The sequence below is a fragment of the Primulina eburnea genome, chromosome 10 (genome assembly GCF_022965805.1).
Source record: "Primulina eburnea isolate SZY01 chromosome 10, ASM2296580v1, whole genome shotgun sequence".
Lineage (NCBI taxonomy): Eukaryota > Viridiplantae > Streptophyta > Magnoliopsida > Lamiales > Gesneriaceae > Primulina > Primulina eburnea.
Window position 1 is genome coordinate 14,668,737 of NC_133110.1, and position 20,429 is coordinate 14,689,165.

The following is a 20,429-nucleotide window of genomic DNA, read 5'->3' on the forward strand; positions in this document are numbered from 1 at the left end:
TAACATAATTTTCTGAAAATTTCAGTTTGCGCAGTCGCACGGAAAATATCATAACTCACTCATTTGTCGTCCAAAAATTTCGAATCATATATCAAATCGAAGGTATCGAAGAGTTCTACGTTTTTTCCGTTGAAAGTTTTCCCAAAATATGAACATAAAAATCGCAGTTTTGACATGAACAGTAAAAACGAGTTTTAGATCTAAAAATTTTCTTTCGCAATTGATCCGATTCATGATCCGCTCAAACTACTATCATGATACATAACTTTTATGCATAAAAACAATGCAATACAATATATGACTTGATCGACACAGCAAGAACAGATTATACGTGCCTTTTTAACGATAAACGTTACCGAACGACGACACCGAAGCGGAGATAGGAGCGAGGTTGATCCGGGACGAACGTGGCACCGTTTTTCCTTGAAAATAACCAACGAAAATTGCTGGGAATATTGAATAAAAGGGGCGGCTGCTGTTTTTCAAAGAACCCTAAGCTTTTTCTCTCAAAAATAATACAAACTAGAATGGATTGAAGAGTGTGTGTTTTGTGCGTGTGATTACTGCGTGTAAAAGTGTATTGGTGTGTGTTTATAATTAAAAGTTGCTAATGACTAATTGACAACTTAATAAAAAAAATACTAACTTTCCCTTAACTTTAACACAACTCTAATAAAAATAAATAGTGCAAGTGCTAAACTTAAAAGTTTAAAAGTCTTAAAATTACTAAATAATTATCTTATACTTTAAAATACTAAAATCTCATAAAATACTAATTTTTAAAAGTTTTAAACTCTTAAAATTGCTAAATAATGATTTAGGCTCAAAAATGCTAAAACTCACTAAATTATTTAAAAATGCCCCCAAACTCAACTTAAAATAGAATACCACGTTTTAAATTGCCAAAATCGTCACCGGGTCTTTTTCCCAATCCCGCTTCGAATAATCGCCTGAAACATGAAACTCGACAAACGTTTTAACGCGCATCACATAAACATAAATAATTTAGAATAATGCAAATAAATCATGCATCGCTAAAACTCATTTAAAATTAATTTAAATGATTAAATAATTAAATGAATGCATGGGTTATACGTGCATTGAAATCGGGCACTACAGTTCCTCCCCCGCTTATAAAAATTTCGTCCTCGAAATTAAGCCTTACCGAACAATTCCGGGTAGCGAAGTCTCATATCTGTCTCCGACTCCCAAGTGGCCTCTTCCACTGATTGGTTTAACCACCGAACTTTGACTAGCTTAGTCACTTTGTTCCGAAGTCTGCGCTCCTGTCTGTCTAGGATTTGGACTGGTTTCTCCTCGTAAGACAGGTCTGGAGTCAACTGCAGCGGCTCATAACTCAGAACATGAGAAGGATTAGCCAAATATTTTCTCAGCATCGAGACATGGAACACATTGTGCACCCCGGCCAGATTCGGCGGAAGGGCTACACGATACGCTAGCGTCCCAACTCTGTCCAAGATCTCAAACGGTCCAATAAACCTCGGACTCAACTTGCCTCTCTTTCCAAATCTCATAACACCCTTCATAGGTGCTATCTTAATAAAAACGTGATCTCCTACGGCAAACTCGAGATCTCTCCTCCTTTTATCTGCATAGCTCTTCTGACGGCTCTGGGCGGTCTTCATTCTGTCACGAATTTTTACCACCACGTCTGCAGTCTGCTGAACTATTTCTGGACCAAGTTCTGTCCTCTCCCCAACTTCATCCCAATGAACTGGTGATCTGCACTTCCTCCCGTACAACGCCTCATAGGGAGCCATACCAATAGATGCTTGGAAGCTGTTGTTGTATGTGAACTCCACTAGAGGTAGTCTAGACTCCCAAGTTCCTTGAAAATCAATCATGCACGCCCTTAGCAAGTCCTCTAAAACCTGAATCACTCGCTCAGACTGGCCATCTATCTGTGGGTGAAAAGCTGTACTGAAAAGCAACTTCGTCCCCATGGCTGCATGTAAGCTCTTCCAGAAGGACGATGTAAACCTCGGGTCCCTGTCGGACACAATAGAGACTGGGAAACCATGCAACCGGACGATCTCCTTGATATAAAGATCCGCATACTGCGTCATGGAGAAAGTCGTCTTCACTGGCAGAAAATGCGCTGACTTAGTGAGTCGGTCCACTATAACCCAAATGGAATTCGATCCCCTGACTGATCTCGGCAACCCAACAACAAAATCCATAGTAATGTTCTCCCACTTCCACTCGGGGATGGGGAGTGACTTTACCAACCCTGCTGGTCTCTGATGTTCAGCTTTTACTTGCTGACAAGTGAGACATTCTGACACGAATCTACGGATGTCTCGCTTCATCCCTGGCCACCAATACAGAATCTGGAGGTCATTATACAACTTGGTACCTCCCGGATGGATAGAATACGGAGATGCGTGTGCCTCTGTCAGAAAATCTTGTCTGATCGAATCACTACTAGGCACCCACATTCTATCTCTGTATCTCACGATACCATCTGACACTGTGTACAAAACACTGCCTTTAGCTTCATCCTTCCGTCTCCATTTCTGTAGCTGCTCATCTGAAGACTGACCTGCTCGGATTCGGTCTAGCAAATCAGATTTGACTGTCAGATTAGACAGCCTAGGAGCCTTGCCATCACGATAAATCTCTAGACCAAACTTCTGAATCTCCGACTGTAGTGGTCTCTGAGCTGTCAACTGAGCAACAACTGCCACTTTTCTGCTCAAAGCGTCTGAGACAACATTAGCCTTTCCCGGATGGTAGCTAATTTCGCAGTCGTAATCTTTCACAAGTTCTAACCACCGTCTCTGTCTCATATTCGGCTTTTTCTGTGTGAAGAAATATTTGAGACTCTTGTGGTCGGTGAAAATCTGGCATTTCTCGCCGTATAGGTAGTGTCTCCAAATTTTCAGTGCGAAGACGACGGCGGCTAACTCAGGATCGTGCGTCGGGTAGTTCCTTTCGTGCACCTTTAACTGTCTGGAAGCATAAGCTATGACCCGACCTTGCTGCATCAACACTGCGCCTAATCCGAGCTTAGATGCATCGGTATAAAGCACAAACTCACCTTGCCCTGTCGGCATGGCTAGCACTGGCGCTGAAATAAGAGCTTGCTTCAAGGTGTCGAAGCTCTTCTGGCATTCCTCACTCCACACAAACTTTGAATTTTTCTTGGTTAGTGAGGTGAGCGGCACTGCTATGGACGAAAATCCCTTAATAAACTTACGGTAGTAGCCTGCTAAACCCAAAAAGCTACGGATTTCTGATGCGTTCTTTGGCTCAACCCATTCCTTAACGGCTGCTACCTTCGATGGGTCCACCTCAATACCACTGCTGGATACTATATGCCCCAAAAATGCAACTTTCTGCAGCCAAAATTCACACTTACTGAACTTCGCAAATAACTTGCGACTCTGCAAGGTCTGCAAAACTGTCCTCAAGTGCTGGTTGTGCTCCTCATGGCTCTTCGAGTATATTAGAATGTCGTCAATGAATACTATGAAGAATTGATCGAGGAACGGCTGAAATACTCGGTTCATGAGATCCATGAAAATTGCTGGAGCATTCGTCAAACCGAATGGCATTACTAAGAACTCGAAATGCCCATACCTGGTCCTGAAGGCCGTCTTGTGAACATCTTCATCCTTAACCTTCAGCTGATGATACCCTGATCGAAGATCTATCTTAGAGAACACGGTAGCTCCCTGCAACTGATCGAACAAGTCTTCGATTCTAGGCAACGTGTATTTGTTCTTGATCGTTACCTTGTTTAGTTCACGGTAATCGATGCACAACCTCATGCTCCCATCCTTCTTCTTTACAAAAAGCACTGGTGCGTCCCCACGGGGAGAAACTAGGGCGGATAAATCCTTTGTCGAGGAGCTCCTGAATCTGCTGCTTGAGCTCTAACATCTCTGTTGGAGCTAATCGGTACGGTGCTTTAGAGATTGGCGCTGTGCCTGGCACGAGATCGATTACAAACTCCACCTCTCTCTCTGGTGGAAGGCCGGTGACGTCATCAGGAAAGACGTCTGGAAATTCTTCGACTACAGGTACCTCTGACAGAGATGGAGTGGGCACGTCAGGCGCTGAAATAATACTAGCCAAAAAGGCCTGACATCCCTTGGAGATCAAACTCCTCGCCTGCATGCATGAAATCATGCGAGGAAAGCTTCTCCATCTGGCTGGCTCAAAAAGAAATTGCTCCATGCCCGGCGGTCTAACTAAAACTGACCTCTTCTGAAAATCTATCAGAACTCTATTCTTAGTCAGCCAGTCCATGCCCAAGATAATCTCGAATTCTGGCATCGGCAATATGATTAAATCTGCATACACTAGGTGGCCATGCAGTTCCAGGTCGATATCTCTGACCACACTGGTAGCTAACAGCTCTTCCCCTGATGGGACTACTACCAAAAAATTCACGTCTAGGCCAATGGAGTTGAGGTCTAAATGATTGGCAAACGTCTCTGATATGAAGGAGTGAGTGGCTCCCGAGTCTATCAGTGCAGTTGTGGATAATCTCTTAATAAAAATGTTTCCTGAGATGCGTTAGCACAACACAAAACTTATATCCCCAAACTTACTAACATACCTCCAGTAAAATAGAACTCAATAACTCTAGGCACACAAAATTCCTAGCACGCCAATAGTCCCAAATAAAATTTCACATGCAAGGCGGCGAAATGTCGAGCTTACGTAGAAAGGTTACCTGTCAGTAAAGTAGTGTCTGGATCCGCCTCCTGAGCATGCATGGCGAATACCCTGCCCTGGGTTGGTTGCTTCCACTGTGGGCACTCTTTCAGCATGTGGTCCGTAGCTCCACATTTAAAACACTTGCCTGACCCATATAGGCACTCTCCCGGATGCTGGCGGTTGCATTTTGGGCACACTGGAAAAACAACTGGTCTCTGCGGCGCTCCCTGTTGCTGAACGGGACCCTTGCCCTTCGGCGGTCCCTGAAAAAGTTTCTTTCCTGGCGGCCCCTGATACGGTTTCTTGAAGTGGGGTCGCTGGTTCTGCTGCTGATGGTGAGGCTGCGGTGGAGCTTGATAGGGCCTCTTGCCCTGCCTGTCGGCCTCAATATCCCGCTGGTCTTGCTCTGCAGCCAGAGCTCTAGAAACAGCATCTGCATAAGAAGTAGGGCCAGCTACCCTCACGTCACGACGCAAGATCGGCCGCAAACCATTTAAGAAGTGCCTCAACTTCGCCTGGGCATCATTTGCAATGAGGGGCACGAAGTTACATCCCCTCTCGAACTTCCTAACAAACTCCGCCACACTACTGTCCCCCTGCCGCAGCGTCATAAACTCGTTGGTGAGTCTAGTTCGTACTTCCTCAGTGAAGTACTTGGAGTAGAAAACCTCTTTGAATCCATTCCAAGGCAGCACTTGCAAGTTGACTGCCACAGATGCGCTTTCCCACCACAACCTAGCGTCTCCAGTTAATAAGAATATAGCACATCTGACCCTGTCAGCGTCCGTCAGCTCCATGAAGTCAAATATCATCTCGATGGACTTGATCCATCCCTCCGCCACCATCGGGTCAGTAGTACCCGAGAACTCCTTCGGGCTCATCCTCCGGAACCTCTTATATACTGCCTCCGGTCTAGGCCTCTCCTCGTGGCCCGCAACAGTCTGGTTCCTCGCAAATTGTGCGAAGAATTGCGTCATGCCAGCAAGCATCTGTGCCTGCATATCTGGTGGTGGAGGTGGAGGAGGATTGACCCTCTCCTCATCTCGATGTTCCCTGTCCTCTACTCGGTGCTCTCTGTTCTCATCCCTTGTTTCACGGTCGATCACACGTCTAGGAGGCATATTGTTCCAATAAATTACCTAACACGTAAACCCAACATGCATGAACATATATCAATATTTTATGATGCACGTAAATTGAACTTAAAACATAAACATGCTGAAATCATGACTTAATGCGTAATACATAGCATAGCTCAAAACTTTAAAACTTACAGACTTGAGGTGTGACTTCGAGAGCTTCTTGCGACTGGCAGTAGGCGTAACCCTTTACAAGAACCTGGCTCTGATACCAACTGTAACGTACCGTACTTTTACTACTTGAAATTTGCGGAAAAATTAAAAATTTTAATCAAATAAAACATCCGTACGGTCGTCACCCAACATACATAAAATATCTTTAAAATAATCCATCACCAAATAAAAGTTTTCTAAAAGAACGCTGTCTCAAAACGTCTCACATTCAAATCAAACCATCAGAGTATTTTAAAAGTTTGCATAAACATAAACTTGCGGTCCTCGGGTTTAGCCTACCGCTCAGCCCAAGCCTGCCCCTTGGTCGCCACCTCCTGTCTCCTGCTCATCGTACTCACCTGCATCGATCAAGTCTAGTGAGTCTAAAGACTCAACACGTATAAACTGGAATAACGAGTACTACATAATAAAAATCACATGCAACTTTAAAATAGGACATACATAATTTGAAACTTGAACTTGCGCATTAAAACTTGAACATACGTACATGCATACTTCGACGTGCCATAACTTAAACTTTCATAAACATACTGCATACGTAACCATACATAACTTCATCATTTTGCGTAGAGGCATGTTTCAAAGCAAGTGACCCATAACGTAAAAGAGCCTGATCAGACTATACCACAGTACTAGGGCTGACAGGGACGTATCCACTGCCGCATACATAAGATCCCTGTTCATAATTTAACAGGCCAGTTGATCCACGTTCATAATTTAACGCTTCACAACCACGATCTAACCCGTTCATAATTTAACGGGCAGATTGGTCCCCGTTCATAATTTAACGCTTTCCAATCCTAACATAATTTGGTCACAAGACATTTAGCATACCTCAGAAAATTAAAATATTTTCTTGCACGTCATACATACTTACTTGGCGTTGAGGGATTCGTTGGACTTCGACTGGGGCCGTTGCTGCAACTTACTAACATGGATTTCATACTTAACTTGCATTACTTAGACGTAGAAAACTCATGCTTACTTTCAAGCTCAATCATAACTTAGGACCTTCTACAATTTCCCACGACACGCCCTTAATAATCCTTGCACTAACCCCTAACATCAAGCTTAAAATGAACTTACAAGTAGTTCCCAAAAACAAGGGTACACGGACCCCGTGCTAGGGTTCGGGAGAGGGTCCGTGTACGTACTGCCTATAATGTGTCGGAAAACGGAAGGGGCACGGACCCAGTGCTTGGGTCCGGATGGGGGTCCGTGTAGGCTCTGGAAGAAGACATCGACTGAAACGCGAAGACACGGACCCCGTGTGAGTGTCCGGGTAGGGGTCCGTGTACGTACTGCCTAGACGCACTAAGTGGAAAGCAAAGGCACGGACCCCGTGCTTGGGTCCGTGTCCGGGTCCGTGTGGCCACTGTACGTCGAAACCTGCGAGAAATCTTATACACTGCCTACCCACCCAAATTGACACTTGAATATAATGGTTCGACCCCCTTAAGACCCTTCTTAGGACACCATAACATTGCATCAAAACTTATACAAACACCTCAAAATACGACATCCACTATACAACACAATGCAACACCGATTACGCAATTGACATCGATCGATTTCCTACGACCTTAAACTAATTCAAACGCCTAACGACATACATCAAAACCTTAGAAATACCACAAACCTCGATACTAACATACTCGTACGCAGCAACGATCGCCCGTCGGTTTCCAACGAAGCCTGCAACATAAAACTTCAAGAAACTTATCAATAACATAATTTTCTGAAAATTTCAGTTTGCGCAGTCGTACGGAAAATATCATAACTCACTCATTTTTCGTCCAAAAATTTCGAATCATATATCAAATCGAAGGTATCGAAGAGTTCTACGTTTTTGCCGTTGAAAGTTTTCCCAAAATATGAACATAAAAATCGCAGTTTTGACATGAACAGTAAAAACGAGTTTTAGATCTAAAAATTTTCCTTCGCAATTGATCCGATTCATGATCCGCTCAAACTACTATCATGATACATAACTTTTACGCATAAAAACAATGCAATACAATATATGACTTGATCGACACAGCAAGAACAGATTATACGTGCCTTTTTAACGATAAACGTTGCCGAACGACGACACCGAAGCGGAGATAGGAGCGAGGTTGATCCGGGACGAACGTGGCACCGTTTTTCCTTGAAAATAACCAACGAAAATCGCTGGGAATATTGAATAAAAGGGGCGGCTGCTGTTTTGCAAAGAACCCTAAGCTTTTTCTCTCAAAAATAATACAAACTAGAATGGATTGAAGAGTGTGTGTTTTGTGCGTGTGATTACTGCATGTAAAAGTGTGTTGGTGTGTGTTTATAATTAAAAGTTGCTAATGACTAATTGACAACTTAATAAAAAAAATACTAACTTTCCCTTAACTTTAACACAACTCTAATAAAAATAAATAGTGCAAGTGCTAAACTTAAAAGTTTAAAAGTCTTAAAATTACTAAATAATTATCTTATACTTTAAAATACTAACATCTCATAAAATACTAATTTTTAAAAGTTTTAAACTCTTAAAATTGCTAAATAATGATTTAGGCTCAAAAATGCTAAAACTCACTAAATTATTTAAAAATGCCCCCAAACTCAACTTAAAATAGAATACCACGTTTTAAATTGCCAAAATCGTCACCGGGTCTTTTTCCCAATCCCGCTTCGAATAATCGCCTGAAACATGAAACTCGACAAACGTTTTAACGCGCATCACATAAACATAAATAATTTAGAATAATGCAAATAAATCATGCATCGCTAAAACTCATTTAAAATTAATTTAAATGATTAAATAATTAAATGAATGCATGGGTTATACGTGCATTGAAATTAGGCACTACAGCCCAGTACTGTGGTTTGTCTGATCAGATATTTATTATGTTAAGGGTCACTTGCTTTGAAACATCCTCTACGAAAATGATGAAGTTACGTATGTTCAAGTATGCAGTATGTTTATGAAAGTTTATGATGATGGCACGTCAAGGTATGTATGTACGTATGTTCAAAGTCATTATGCAAAGTTAAAAGTTATTATGCAAAGTTCAAGCTATTATTCAAGTTCAAGTTTCAAAGTATGTATGTTCAAGTTTTAAAATTATTATGAAAGTTTTAAATTTATTATGCAAGTTTCAATTTTATTATGCAAGTTCAAGTTTCAAGTTATGTATGTTCTATTTTTAAGTTGCATGCGATTTTATTATGTAGTACTCGTTATTCTAGTTTATACGTGTTGAGTCTTTAGACTCACTAGACTTGATCGATGCAGGTGAGTATGTTGATGAGGAGACAGGAGGTGGCGACCAAGGGGCAGGCTTGGACTGAGCGGAAGGCTAAACCCGAGGACCACTATGTTTATGTTTTATGAAAACTTTAAAAATATTATGTTTTTATGTTGGTTGTGAGATAATTTGGAATAAGTACTTTGTTGGAAAATTTGAGTATGGGATATTGATTTTAAATATTATTATGTTGAATGATAAGTAACGACTATATGAATTTTATGTTTAAGAAAATTTTTAATTTTTTCGCAAATTTTGAATGGTAAAAAGTACGGTACGATACATGACTGCTCTAATGGCAGAGTATTTTTGGGAACTTAAAAGCATGAAATATCACTATATCGGCAACTATATATTTTTCATTATTTATAATATAATATTATTATTTTATATAATATAACAATTTTCAGTCACACCATAAATTCAACATGTGTTTTTCGATTCGATCACCTGTCCGATTATGAAGGTGATCCGGTTATGAAAACTTTGAAGTATACTTTTGTTTCCAACATCAGTCACAGAAAAATTATGTTTCAAATTTTACGGTTGTTCCGATTAAAAAATCACGCAGTTTCCACACAGTTACGAAAATTGTGCTTCCCAGATGACTACAGGATATTGTTGCACGTCCCCTCCTCAGGTTCTCATTCAAGAAATCTTCGTTATATAAGTATTCTATTCAACGTTTCCTTTCATGTCGCCATTTATACACGGGTCTTTAAGTGGGACTAACCATTTCATCTTCACGCAATTTGCGTTTCTTACCCCTTTTTTGCACCAATGATGCATTAAAATGATTACCCTACAGCGAAACCAGGAAAAAATGAAGCGTATAACATACTCTCTGAAATATTGATACCTGTAACTCTTTTTGCATAGACATATTCGTGTATATTTTCTCTAGATCTTTTAACCATTTTTTTCTAGCCTCTAGCTCTCGATATGAAGAATCTGTCTTCCTGCATGTTGACCGTGTTTCTATACACGATTAAACTAAACTCCTCAACCACAAATTCTAGTCTAACTTCCTCGATGTAGAAGAGAAACAAAAGTAATATGAAGGCCTAAAGCCAAGGAGAGACTGAAAAGGAATTTGGAAATCAACCAAAGAAAAACTCATCAAAAGGAAAAGGATTTGTGAACGGCGGACAGATAACCAACCATTTGATTCGTTAAAGTTATGTTCTACAAGAAACAGAAAAGTCATTTGGAATAAAACTAAATACCCAAAATCAAAGTAGAAAGATACAGCATAGAAAAAGGATTAAATTTTAGGAAAATGCAGCAACGATTGCCAACAAGCAAGACCCTTTAGGGAATATGATATGTGAAGGCCCGAAAATCCTTACTTGAAAATTTGCGGGAAATTTAAAAATTTTCTTTTAAAATAACTGAAATTGCCTCGTTCATAAAATCAACTGATAAACAAAGTCAAAGTTTAAAAATATCGCAGCGGAAGAACATAAAGTTGCCAAAAGTCACTATTTAAAAATATCCAACGACTGATAAAAATATTGTTTGAGAAATAAAATAGCAACTGCTGCACTGAGGTCCTCGGGTGCCACTACTGCCGACCCAATCTGGCTCACTGGTCCCCGCCCTCGGCCCTAGCCTCATCAACACCTACAACAATCAAGTCTAGTGAGCCTAAAGACTCAGCATGCATATATCGCAGGTAACGAGTAAAATCTGAAGTAAAATATGCATGGGATAAAATATCATGTCATGAGGTATACTGAAAATAATCTGTACTCATGCTGAAAATAATCTGTACTGAACAATTATAATACGTGCATAACTGGACTGATAATCACAGTAAAAATGTTTGCTCCTTGGAGCCCTGTACTGAAATAACTGGTAAAATTTTTTGTTGAGATTATGTTTTACGCCTGTGGCCACTGCACTAAGCTGAAACTGATCGGTAACTCGCTACCGGGGAGGCTGAAACTGAACTGAGCTGTCCGATCACTGGAGACAGGGTGGTACCATACTGAACTGATCGGTCACTGGCGACCGTATAAAATAACCCTCCCACATAGTGAATGAACCACAAGCCATATCGCATAAATCTCAAAAATGAATATTTTCTATGCACGTAATATAATTAACCAACATAATTAAATATGAACAATTAAAATCATGTACTTGCGATATTTAAAAATACCTATATGACTTGATTGAGGTTTAGAAAAAGTATATACATGCCTTGGTTTGTTTTGACAGAAAACAAACGAAATAACGACGCGGCGCGACGGAGACGGAGTGCTCTTCATTTTCTTACTTTTCTCTCTCTTAATTCCTTTAAATCAAGGATGCACCAATATTTATTATAATAGCGTAAAAATCGTAAAAGTGATGCATGAACATTTAAAAATATTATGATTCGTGCTCAGGGCGCTGCTAGGACTAAAATCTCACCCCGGGTGCAAAATTACCATTTTGCCCCTGAAAATAAAAAAATTATCGTTTCACCCCTAAACATAAATTTCACGTTTTTGACATTTTATTAATTCCATTGACTCTAAAATGTCCCAAATAATTATTTAAGCCTACATGAATTTTCTCATATTTATATTTGGCATAAATCGATGACTTTTACATTAATCTCTAAATACAACATATTAATGCATTTTAAATCCCGAATTAAACCAAACCTTAGCATAAAATTCCCAAATTAAAAATTTAGACTTCTAATAATTATTTGAGCTTAAATATAATTTCCCATAATTTTATTAAGCTTAAATCTAGGCGTTTCAATTAATTCTTTAATTAGCGTTACGTGCGGCGATAAATCCCGAATAATTCCAAAACTCATTATTTTGATCCAAAACTTACCAAACTCCTAAAATTGTCCACAAACATATTTAAAAGTATTCCAAGACGTAAACTCGAGCCCATTTTACAACTTAACCGATTCGTTTTAAAACTTGGATTGAGGTCTCGGTTTTAAACCGAATTGACTCGAAACTTAACCAAATTTTTCTCCAACTTTTACCATACCTTTAACACACTATAAAGCTACTAATACTAAAGTAACAGGCCCAAAAACTCTCGGCTACTATCCCGGATAAGAACAATGCTCTCGGCCAACCTTATTCTATAACCACATTAAACACATGTCCCCAAATCATAAATCACTCGGTCCCCTCTAATCCTACCACTTGTCCAACCATTCAATCTCTTCCTTATGACCGTAATAGACCTCTTAACAAAGCCAATCCGAAGAGAAATGATGTTGTACAAGTTCACACATAAATCCCGATCGACTAACACAATTTCTCTCTAACAAACTACATCTCCAAGATCCGAACTCCTCCCTCGTCCATGTGCCCATGGTCCACTCCTAACATCATACCAGACATGAAAAAGGCTGAGACATGGCTGTGATCGAGCCCATGCACAGCCGCAGCCCTTGCCGACAGAATTTGAACCACCCAAGCCTCAAACTCTCGATCTCTCACCCTACAGCATCTGCATTTGGTTTAAATCTTTATACAACATCTTGACACTAATCTCAGCCCCTTATCAACACCTCACAGCAGCCCTTTGCACAGATTATCAGAAACTTGAGTATCAAACTAAGGGAAGCAAATCCGTGGCCTTCAACAAGGAATGATGGAACCGATAGACAAATGCAGCTGGAGAATAATATGTAATGAAATGGGTGTCGGTTGGTGGAGAGGGTAATTGTGTAGGGTAGGTTAATTAGTTATTAATCAACTAGCTAATGGTCCTTAAATGATTTAATTAAAAACTTAAAAGAGTTTTTAAGCCCAACGAGTTTAGAAGTTGACCCATTAATTCCAAACACACTCCCGAAAAATATCATGTTTTGGAAAGTTTTTGAAAATATTAGCCGAACCTTCAAAAAGTCCTCTGATTCAATAAAATTTGTGTACCATTAAAAATTAAAATCATGCGGGTAAAAATACCCAATAAATTCCAATTCTTGAAAAATATTATTAAAACATCTTAAATTAATTAATAAAAATTACCCATGTAATAAAAATAGTTTTCTTGAAAATTCTCCGGTCTCCGCTCCTCGTTCGAGCGCGAAATGAAACTTAAAAATCATAGTGCATGAACTTTTAAAATTTCATAAATTAATCCTATCATGCAATAATAATGCATAAAATGCATAAAAATAATTAAACACATAATTTATAAAATAATTATGCATTTTTATGCTTTAAAAGAATTTAATAAAATACCAAAGAAATTTAATAATTTGTATGTATGTGGCTCACGTGGACTTTTAAATTTTTCGGGACGTTACAATCTACCCCCCTTAAATTGAATTTCGTCCCCGAAATTCGCTTATCCTTGATAATCAAAAGGTTTAGACTCTTAATTCTAGTATCTCATTAATTCACGCTTCTGCTGCGCTACTCTGATAAAATAAGTGTTAAGCTGTTCTTACGTCGCCTCAATCCGAATTAAATTTCCTACCAAAAACCTCATTTGCGATTCACAACTTATGGTAACTTAGTTTACTTTACTAAAATCTCAAATTCTGACTTTTCTTGTCGTTCTCAATATTAGAAATGGAGGTTCAACCTTATCGTATCTTACCTTCTTTATACTATACTTGTAATGTCAACGACCTACTACATTAGCATTTATGCAGTCCATCTTAAGAATTCTTTGCACCCAAAAATTTTACTGATCAACTCCTATCATCGGCAATACACTTATAAGTTGAACATTTTTCTTACCTCATAATAATATTGGCCTACAACTCTTGAATCAATTCTTTACCTTACAATACCACCGTATGTAACTTAGTTATTTATAAATACGTCCCAAATATAAAATTGTTGCCAACCTTTAATTTCGAGTAAGGGATACGACAAGTATAAAAGTCTATAAGATTTTTAAACAAAATAAATTATGACATCTCATTATAATAATGAGATATGATATACATAATTATTAAAACATATCTAATATTATATACACCATATTTTTACCATAAAATTATAAAAATACATACATATACCAACGGTCACAAAACGGTAACTAACGGCTAGTTTTTGTTTTTCCTCTATAAATACCATCTCACAAATCCATTCAATCACTCCAACTTTCTCTTCTCTCTAAAACTTATTCTTCATAAAAAAATCGAAGAAAAAGAAGATGGCTCTTGCAAAGTTATTTTCAATTCTTTTAGTTATTCTATTTACGATTCTTGTATTTGTCGGAGAATATCCTCCTAATGTTTTTTCTTTATTTTTACATTTACTTGTAATTGTTGTCTATCCATTACTTTGTTTTACAATATTTATTAATTAATAAAATGTATCGTGATTTGTCGTACTACCATGGCAAACTTTTAGATTTCTTACTCAATAAAAAAAAATCTTAATATTCATTGATTGATAACTTATGTTGAAAACCACTAATTCCCTTTTGTATTTATTTACCCACAAAAATTTTCGTACTAACAAATATCCCATACATTTTAAATTCAACCTTACGCAACCCAATTAATTTTAGATAATATAATTCCAACACACATATTCGCTTATTCCCAAGTTTCTTAATAACTTAAAAAAATTTCTCAAGACAAAATGTCTACCTTAATTCTTACATGCGTCGTCTATCGAATAACCTAATCATCAATCATACCCAACCTTATAGAAATATAAAATTCCAACAAAGGTACAAGCTTAACTGTTACATTCATGACTAAAACTTATGACACATCAAACTTATATTCCCAAAAATTTACTAACTCAATGTTTATCCTTATAACTTAACTAACCGATCAAATTTTTCTTAAATCGTCGTCACTTTAAATTCTTAATTTGCCACAATATTATTTCACTAACGCTTAAATTTTCACGCATAAGATTGATTCATCCTACGATGTCCTTGGTTACCATTGATTATAACATTATAACCCAAATATCTAAATATTCTACATTTCCTTCGAGCCTAAATAACCAAAAATTTCTATCATTTAAACCGTTCAATTCTCACTTACTACTAAATAAGTTCTCAAGTTTCTTAAAATTGAAAAATTAAATCTTACTTTCCTCGAATATCGTCCATTTTTTTATTTTTTTTTAAATCTCAAAAATTGCACAATTATCCATGAGTCATCAGTATTCCCAATTTCATTTTATAGATTTCCCGCATCATAAGGTTCAATAGCCTTAAGTTTATTAAACCCAAAATTAATTCTCATAACACGTCTTACATTTCTATAAATACTTAAAATCCCAAGTGTTTCTAAAAAGCTCGCAATTACATCCTTAAAATTTTGGAACTTGCACTCTGGCCCTTACAGTTTTTTTCCAAATTTACATTTTGGCCCTACAACTCTTCGAAATTTGCATCATTGTCCCCATAAAAATTTTCATCTTTACCTCATTAAACTTTTAAATTCTCGAACTCAGAATTAAATCCCAAAATATTGTAAATTCAAAAATAGTCCCTTAGAATTTTGTTTTGCACCTAGGTCCTCAAATTATGGGTTATTACAATTGGATCCTTAAAATTCTTACTTTATGCAATTCAATCCTTAAATCCAACTAGGTAGAGAATGCATCCGAAATAATTTCTACAATTTTATACTTCCCAAGAATCGTCGTAGTCTTCGAATCATTAATCCTTACAGGGAATCCTCAAAATTTTATTCAACTAGCAACCATGAACCATCATTAATTTCTTGTAAATTCTACAAGTCCCGAAAACATTCATAATCTTTAAGTTTAACTTATAGCCCATAAGTAGAACATCAGTACTACTAACCCAAAAATTAATATAGTCAAATATTTTACGACCTCTCCTAATGCCCAATAGAAAAATTCTTATTTATGTCCGGTGGGGGTGGAGATGCATTTCTCTCCTACCTCTGATGCTCACCGTCCTCATGACGGCGCTCATCATCCCTCGCGCGCTAAACAAGGCGTCTAGAAGGCATATTGTTCCATACATAACCCATACGTAACCAACATGCATAATTCCATAATTTATTCAAATTTAAATACTGAACGAAAAAAATCTGGACGTAATATATATTTCATGAAGACATGCTGTTAAATAATCCATGCTTTAAATAAAATGCTGTAATGTAAAACTTACAGACCGAAGACGTGACTTCGTGAGCTTCTCGTGGTCAGTAGTAGTGTAACCCTTTACAAGAACATACGCTTTGATACCAACTGTGAAGGCCCGGAAATCCTTATTTGAAAATTTACGGGAAATTTAAAAATTTTCTTTTAAAATAACTGAAATTGCCTCGTTCATAAAATCAACTGATAAACAAGGTCAAAGTTTAAAAATATCGCAGCGGAAGAAAATAAAGTTACCAAAAGTCACTATTTAAAAATATCCAACGACTGATAAAAATATTGTTTGAGAAATAAAATAGCAACTGCTGCACTAAGGTCCTCGGGTGCCACTATTGTCGACCCAAGCTGGCTCACTGGTCCCCGCCCTCGGCCCTAGCCTCATCAACACCTACAACAATCAAGTCTAGTGAGCCTAAAGACTCAGCATGCATATATCGCAGGTAACGAGTAAAATCTGAAGTAAAATATGCATGGGATAAAATATCATGTCATGAGGTATACTGAAAATAATCTGTACTCATGCTGAAAATAATCTGTACTGAACAATTATAATACGTGCATAACTAGACTGATAATCACAGTAAAAATGTTTGCTCCTTGGAGCCCTGTACTGAAATAACTGGTAAAATTTTCTGTTGAGATTATGTTTTACGCCTGTGGCCACTGCACTAAGCTGAAACTGATCGGTAACTGGCTACCAGGAAGGCTGAAACTGAACTGAGCTGTCCGATCACTGGCGACCGGGTGGTACCATACTGAACTGATCGGTCACTGGCGACCGTATAAAATAACCCTCCCACATAGTGAATGAACCACAAGCCATATCGCATAAATCTCAAAAATGAATATTTTCTATGCACGTAATATAATTAACCAACATAATTAAATATGAACAATTAAAATCATGTACTTGTGATATTTAAAAATACCTATATGACTTGATTGAGGTTTAGAAAAAGTATATACATGCCTTGGTTTGTTTTGACAGAAAACAAACGAAATAACGACGCGGCGCGGCGGAGACGGAGTGCTCTTCATTTTCTTACTTTTCTCTCTCTTAATTCCTTTAAATCAAGAATGCACCAATATTTATTACAATAGCGTAAAAATCGTAAACGTGATGCATGAACATTTAAAAATATTATGATTCGTGCTCAGGGCGCTGCTAGGACTAAAATCTCACCCCGGGTGCAAAATTACCATTTTGCCCCTGAAAATAAAAAAATTATCGTTTCACCCCTAAACATAAATTTCACGTTTTTGACATTTTATTAATTCCATTGACTCTAAAATGTCCCAAATAATTATTTAAGCCTACATGAATTCTCTCATATTTATATTTGGCTTAAATCGATGACTTTTACATTAATCTCTAAATACAACATATTAATGCATTTTAAATCCCGAATTAAACCAAACCTTAGCATAAAATTCCCAAATTAAAAACTTAGACTTCTAATAATTATTTGAGCTTAAATATAATTTCCCATAATTTTATTAAGCTTAAATCTAGGCGTTTCAATTAAATTCTTAATTAGCGTTTCGTGCGGCGATAAATCCCGAATAATTCCAAAACTCATTATTTTGATCCAAAACTTACCAAACTCCTAAAATTGTCCCAAAACATATTTAAAAGTATTCCTAGACGTAAAATCGAGCCCATTTTACAACTTAACCGATTCGTTTTAAAACTTGGATTGAGGTCTCGGTTTTAACCCGAATTGACTCGAAACTTAACCAAATTTTTCTCCAACTTTTACCATACCTTTAACACACTATAAAGCTACTAATACTAAAGTAACAGGCCCAAAAACTCTCGGCTACTATCCAGGATAAGAACAATGCTCTCGGACAACCTTATTCTATAACCACATTAAACACATGTCCCCAAATCATAAATCACTCGGTCCCCTCTAATCCTACCACTTGTCCAACCATTCAATCTCTTCCTTATGACCGTAATAGACCTCTTAACAAAGCCAATCCGAAGAGAAATGATGTTGTACAAGTTCACACATAAATCCCGATCGACTAACACAATTTCTCTCTAACAAACTACATCTCCAAGATCCGAACTCCTCCCTCGTCCATGTGCCCATGGTCCACTCCTAACATCATACCAGACATGAAAAAGGCTGAGACATGGCTGTGATCGAGCCCATGCACAGCCGCAGCCCTTGCCGACAGAATTTGAACCACCCAAGCCTCAAACTCTCGATCTCTCACCCTACAGCATCTGCATTTGGTTTAAATCTTTATACAACATCTTGACACTAATCTCAGCCCCTTATCAACACCTCACAGCAGCCCCTTGCACAGATTATCAGAAACTTGAGTATCAAACTAAGGGTAGCATGATCACTTGAAAACCGAATGCATAAATGAAGCAACAACGGTTTTAAACATTTTTCGTATGCGAGCACACATGTAACAGCATATAATGGCGTGAATGATGCAGAAAGAAGGATACAAAGCGTGCCTGGTAAATAATTCGTAAGAAAACCGAAGAACGAGCGTCGGGAATCAAGCCGGGGAATTTTTCTTGAAGAGATGGATATGGCCGAAGCCTTTGCTGTAGAGGAGCTGCTGAAATCGAGAGGAATAATGGTGAATGGGGAGAGTGTCGGTTGAGGGTGATACATGCGTGCCTGTTGATGTATAGAAGCAAGAAGATGAAGAAATAAGCAACGGAAGCACCGGAGAAATTCCCACTCAAGAATAAGCTATGGCCGATATTTTTCTTGAGGGACTTCCAATGGCAGAAGTCATGAGCTACTGAAGGGATGCTGAATAATTGAAAGAATGGAGTGGTTTGGAGAGGAGTGTCGGATGAATTTATTTATTGCAAACGAAGAAAATCCGTGGCCTTCAACAAGGAATGATGGAACCGATAGACAAATGCAGCTGGAGAATAATATGTAATGAAATGGGTGTCGGTTGGTGGAGAGGGTAATTGTGTAGGGTAGGTTAATTAGTTATTAATCAACTAGCTAATGGTCCTTAAATGATTTAATTAAAAACTTAAAAGAGTTTTTAAGCCCAACGAGCATAGAAGTTGACCCATTAATTCCAAACACACTCCCGAAAAATATCATGTTTTGGAAAGTTTTTGAAAATATTAGCCGAACCTTCAAAAAGTCCTCTGATTCAATAAAATTTGTGTACCATTAAAAATTAAAATCATGCGGGTAAAAATACCCAATAAATTCCAATTCTTGAAAAATATTATTAAAACATCTTAAATTAATTAATAAAAATTACCCATGTAATAAAAATAATTTTCTTGAAAATTCTCCGGTCTCCGCTCCTCGTTCGAGCGCGAAATGAAACTTAAAAATCATAGTGCATGAACTTTTAAAATTTCATAAATTAATCCTATCATGCAATAATAATGCATAAAATACATAAAAATAATTAAACACATAATTTATAAAATAATTATGCATTTTTATGCTTTAAAAGAATTTAATAAAATACTAAAGAAATTTAATAATTTGTATGTATGTGGCTCACGTGGACTTTTAAATTTTTCGGGACGTTACATGATAGATAGTAGTTCATGATACAAGAAACGTCAGTTGGGTTGAAATGCTCAAGCACTTGTGCATCAATTCGATTTCTTGAACCAAAGTTCGTCAAGTGGCAAGGATAAATGATGGAGAAAAGTATCATCCCTTAATTCCCATAAAATTTATACAAAGATACAGCACTCACAATGACGGGATAGTATTGATCTCTGGGAAGAAATAGAAGCCCAGTAGAAAGTCCAGACAAGACAAAAAGGACACACGACCATAAATATTTATCATGCACGCATAAATGGAATTATAATTAACTCACATAGCATGCGATTGATATTCCCAATTGGTATATATTTGTGACCAACAAATCGAAAAAAGCTTTTGATGAGAAAACTCGAACAATAGCAGGGAATACCAAAGAAGTAGAAATTGAAAGCTAAATTCAATAAGAAAAATAAGATATTATGACAAGGCGCCAAATATCACCATATTCAATCAACAAGTGAAGTATTGATAACTTAAAGGCGGTAAAGTATGGGTGGTGAA

General features: G+C 37.6%; 1 protein-coding gene and 1 long non-coding RNA gene across 2 annotated transcripts in view; both read right to left on the minus strand.

Moving 5' to 3' along the window:
- The window catches only part of LOC140842921 (probable U3 small nucleolar RNA-associated protein 11), a 185,619-nt gene that overhangs the window by 58,436 nt on the left and 106,754 nt on the right, over positions 1 to 20,429 (minus strand). The window lies entirely within an intron of this gene.
- Positions 15,953 to 19,225, minus strand: LOC140803138 (uncharacterized). Its single transcript, XR_012111788.1, has 2 exons — positions 18,833 to 19,225; positions 15,953 to 16,750 (listed from the first exon to the last, which is right to left on the minus strand). It is a non-coding gene; the product is annotated as an uncharacterized lncRNA (long non-coding RNA).